We start from the raw sequence: 5056 nt of genomic DNA, 5'->3' as shown, positions 1-5056 counted from the left end.
AGCAGTACATTTGGAGCTGGTGTCAGATCAGTCGACAGAGACATTCCTTTTGGCACTGAAAAGGTTTATTGCAAGAAGAGGATTGTGCAAAATCATTTATTCTGACAACGCTCGAACATTTAAGAGAGCTGACCAGGACTTGAAGGAGCTGTGGAAAATCATTAAAGACCCACAACTATTGGAGTTTTTCTCAGGGAAAGGAATCTTTCCTGGAAGTTCATTGTAGAGCGAGCAGCCTGGTGGGGCGGATTTTGGGAACGATTGGTCAGATCAGTGAAAGCATGCCTGAAAAGAGTTCTTGGAAGAGCTTCACTGAACTTTGAAGAGATGTGTACTGTTTTGACAGAAGTTGAAGCGACACTAAACTCAAGACCTTTGACCTTTGTGCACAATGAGGTGGATGAGCCGCAGCCGCTGACTCCAGCCCACTTCTTAGTGGGAAAACGTCTGACATCTTTGCCACCCAAGTCATTCCCAGCCGACGCAAGTCATACGACAGCTACCAAAGAGGACCTTACACGAAGATGGAAATACAGACAGAGACTCATGACTACCTTTTGGAATTCATGGCGCAAGGACTACTTGTTGGAGTTGAAGTCTGCACACCATTGTGACAAGTCGAGATCTTCTCCTTTCAAGGCCGGAGATGTTGTGCTAATTGGACAGGACAATTTGCCGAGACAAGTTTGGAAGCTTGGACGCAATGAAGAGTTGTTTCCAGGCAGAGACGGCATCGTGAGGTCATGTGCAGTCCGCACGACCTCAGGGACATTGCTGAGAAGACCTGTTCAGTTATTGTACAATTTAGAGATTAGATGAACCTTAAGTTCATCGGGGGGGAGCATGTTTTAACTTCCTTTAAGAAGTATTGTATTATAATGTATGTTTAGTAATTATTCTGATTGTGTATTTTGTTAATGTGTAAATAGATGTATATATTAAGTTTGTGTTAGTTTAACTACATTACCCATGATTCTTAGGTCCGGAAGGAAGACTTATTACCCCGGGTTTTCACTGGATGCGGTTGCGGTGCGGTTGCGGTGCGGTCCGGCGACGCAAGCAATTAGATTCCATTCATTCGAATGGTGCAGTTTACACCGCTTGCGGGTGCGTTGCGTGTCGACTGCGGAAGGCCTGCGGCGTGCCGCAAGCCTTCCGCAAGGATAGACCTATTTTCTATTTTTGCCGGACGCCGCAGCGGTAGGCCTCCGTCAAATGGCAAGCTAGCACAAAACACATCGAGCGGGACAGGAAGACCGAGGCAGTTTCAAAATAAATTTCCGTTTACCTTTCAGAATAAAACACTCGCCAGCTCCTATTTCTCAAGTTTTTCAGCAAAACGTGACGTGGGCGTCGCCGGGCCATGTGCTCATTCACGGTTTAGACACCAGCGAACATGGACGAGGAGAGGTTTATATTGGAGGTGGAAAACCACAAAATAATATATGACACGGCACATCCTTTTTATAAGGACTGTAATGTATTGTGAGTTTGATGTTCGCGATTGCTTGTTGTGCCCGTCTCGCTTGCCGTACTGAGCGGCAGCCGGACGGGGAAGACAGAAATAAAGAGTGGACCCGCACTGACCCGACTCTCGTTATTAATATACTTTACAAGGACAACCAAAAAAAGGATGCTGCATGGAATCTCATAGCAGAAGAAGAATAAAAGGTTAAATCAAAAGAAGTCCACCTCTCGTTGTGAAATGCCACATGATCGCGCGCGCGCGGTCCCGTGAGACACGTTGGGAAGTGGGCGGCGACGGAGCTGCCGGACCGCAGCTGTGCGGAGCCGGTGTGGATTGACAAAAAAAATTGGCTCGTCCGGAGCACGCAGTCAAGACGCACCGCACCGCAACCGCACCGCAACCGCATCCAGTGAAAACCCGGGGTTAGTAGTTCCGGTTTGGACAGTAGACGCGCCCCTGCGCAAGAGACATGCATCTGCTAAGCTAGAGTGCTAACGATTATCGAACAAGAAAGGAAGACAGAATGCACATGTAAAACCAGACTGACAATAAAGAACGATCAACAACAAAGCTAAGAGCATCTCCTTGACGTTGAAACGACTAAAGTGTGGAGTTTACTACACAACCTCCCAACAGAATTCCTGAAGTGTTTTATATTCATCAGGGAATTTTGGATCCATATGTTTTAATTTACCATTAAAGGTGCATCCATCAATGAGGTGTTAATAATCAACAGTTTAGAACTGCATAATTAATTTGTAGATAACGTTTGCTATCAGTTCAATTCAGGCTATGAATCCATCTGTAAAACAGACAGGAAATGTAAATACTCCATCAGGTATACTTGGAATGACATTTTTGACATTGCTGTCAATTCATATGTGTGATTGCTGCATCTTAAAATAGAAATTAGCTACTATTCAGTAAGTGACACTTACGACACTTCTTAAGCGGAACAGTTTTATTCAGTTTTATTATCGGGTTCATCTCACAAGCACTCAGTGGCTCTTGACATGAGACTAGTGATGTGCTTCTCGGGTCGAATCCCTGAAGCGTGTGCCGAGTAATGCAGATGAGTGGTTCATGAACGGCGTGTCAATGCGTGTGTTGATGACGTACGTGGTGACGTTTGAAGCCCCACGAAGCAGGTGTACCACGTGACTGATTCAGGAAATGATTCGCTAGGTTTGAGTGTAGTTCGAAATAAAAGCGGCAAAGAAACGCTATGGATTCCCCTTCACTTTTTGTGTCGGGTCCCTTCTTGCGCTACTTTTTTTTGCTTTTGGCATTCGATTTGACGAGCTTCTTTTTGCGATGGAACCAGAAAGAAAGAGATTTTCCCTTGTTTAGGAGCACTTTGAGCAGATCTCACCTCAGAAGGTAATGCACTGTAATTACGGTACTATTTTAACAGATTCCAATAATAAAATAAAATAAAATGTGACAACACATAAAATTCACATTTTTCTGTTCACAGTTGAAAGTCCCCTTCAGTACTGGGAATCACAGAAATATACGCGTCCAATTCTATACAAACTTGCTATCTCATATCGATGCACCCCTGCTTCATCAGTACCATGTGAAAGAGTTTTTTTCCAAAGCAGGCGAAATTCTCTGCAAAAAAAAGAAACCGCCTGAGTCCAAAAACTTCGGAAAAAAATAGTTTTTAAATAAAAATGAATAAGCACTTTATTTTACCTCCTTATTTCACATTTTCACTTGTTGCATAAGCACAAACATAGACAAAGTAACACAGAACAATTCATGTTAAAACACTCTTCAAATATATATTCTTTTGTATTTAGAGCATGATTTACACCCCACCATTTTATTGCATGCACCAAGCATGTTATACATTTTTCTGTCCACATGATGGCGTAGTCGAGGAAATGAATCATCTTGAAGCCCCTACGTGTGTGTGAAGCATTTCATGCAGGGCTTCACTGCTTTACGGGGCTTCATTTTGCCATCACTACATGAGACCAATAATGTGGCAGATGCATGATAACAAAATAATAGTGCGTGATCAAATTGCATTAGTAAACCTCTATCATCTCCCCTCACCAGGAGGGTTTCGGTGTTGTCAAGTCACAACTTCCCATTGATATCCAGCTGTCCCAGGCTTCTAATCCAATTTGTGCGTGCATGAAAGCAGAAGCGACACACAAAACTGTTGAACACAACATTTCCATTCAAACTTGTAAAGGGAAACTTAACAATGTCGCGAGTCTCTTTTGCATATCCAGGGTAAACATGTTTATGGATGGACACAATTTTATCATCAAAAATAAGATATACTTCTATCTACAGATAAATGCTCCATAATTTATCTTTTAAAATAGCTATACAAAGTGTTTACAATAGTCTGCATGCCTATACATCCTGCAAACGTTCAGTGGTAAACTGAATGATCACTGAATGCATTACAGAAATGCTGATGGAATATACAATATATATGTACATGTGTAACGGAGTGATATATTCAGTATTAAATTATGGCGGAATTGACGCAACGGCACGCAGTGGGACTTGGAGGGCGGCCCCGTAGCGTTCGCTCAGAGCTACGAGGAGTCTTGGCGTGGTGAGTCGCATCTCGTGGTCGTCCGGACTAATTAGTAATTATACTGTATTAATTTTGATTTGTTGCACTTATGATACTGTGTGGTGTGCTCACCTGGTTGTCTTTGATTGTTGTGAGCCCACATAGCTTTTTCTGTTGATTCTAAAAGTGGCTTTTTGTCATCCAAACTTTTGGCGGTTAAAGTAACGTCCCAACGGTCGTTTGTTGTACAGATTCCGCTTGCCGAAGACCCAGCGATTCACCACTGCCTTGCCTTGTCACACTGTGTTGCAGGTAAATGTTTTTCTTTTTGCTGTTTTATTTTTCATGGTCCTATTTTGTTTTCCTTGATTGTATTAATGGCTCGAGCTCACGACTCAGTGTGGCCGCCATTATTTTTGTATTTTGCCGTGACGCACTTTACGTTCCTTGTGATGCGTTCAGGGACACTCCGTAAATGAGAGTGAATGTGCTCTTTTTCTGTTGGATTGTAATTCAATGTGAATTTTGTTTGTTTATTAAGAAGAAATGTTAAAACTAAACCACTATACGATCACTTTGTTAGAAATGTGCAACTATTGTTTTATTTGATAATAGAGTAACTTTTTTTTTTTTTTTTTAAATGTTAAATGAGAGCTACGAGGAGTCTTGGCGTGATTCCGCTTGCCCGAGACCCAGCGATTCACCACTGCCTTGCCTTGTCACACTGTGTTGCAGTGACATGACATTAAAAGAAACATCAACTATCCACCTGAGTGTCTGTGGTGCTTGAAGCAACAGCGACGTGGGGCTGCATTTGCCACATACAGAAGTGGCCCATCAAACACACACACACACACACATATATATATATATATATATATATATATATATATATATATATATATATAAGAGTGGGGCTCTGGAGTGTTAATTAGTGGAGAGGCTGGAATTGAAAGCAAACATGTTGAAGTAGCATTTAGCTGTTATGCTGCGTGCAAATGGAATAAGCTGCCAACAAAAGTGAAGTCGGATGCTACAAATCTCCC

The 5056-nt window shown here is 42.3% G+C and overlaps 1 long non-coding RNA gene across 1 annotated transcript; it reads left to right on the top strand.

The window, feature by feature from the left end:
• Window positions 1-4035: 4035 nt before the first annotated feature.
• On the top strand, window positions 4036-4778 carry LOC144024520 (uncharacterized). Its single transcript, XR_013284792.1, has 3 exons — window positions 4036-4049; window positions 4262-4322; window positions 4663-4778. It is a non-coding gene; the product is annotated as an uncharacterized LOC144024520 (long non-coding RNA).
• Window positions 4779-5056: the final 278 nt, after the last annotated feature.

This window comes from Festucalex cinctus, chromosome 8, assembly GCF_051991245.1.
Source record: "Festucalex cinctus isolate MCC-2025b chromosome 8, RoL_Fcin_1.0, whole genome shotgun sequence".
Lineage (NCBI taxonomy): Eukaryota > Metazoa > Chordata > Actinopteri > Syngnathiformes > Syngnathidae > Festucalex > Festucalex cinctus.
Note: the sequence above shows the minus strand (reverse complement) of the source record. Positions and strands in the feature narration are given on the sequence as shown.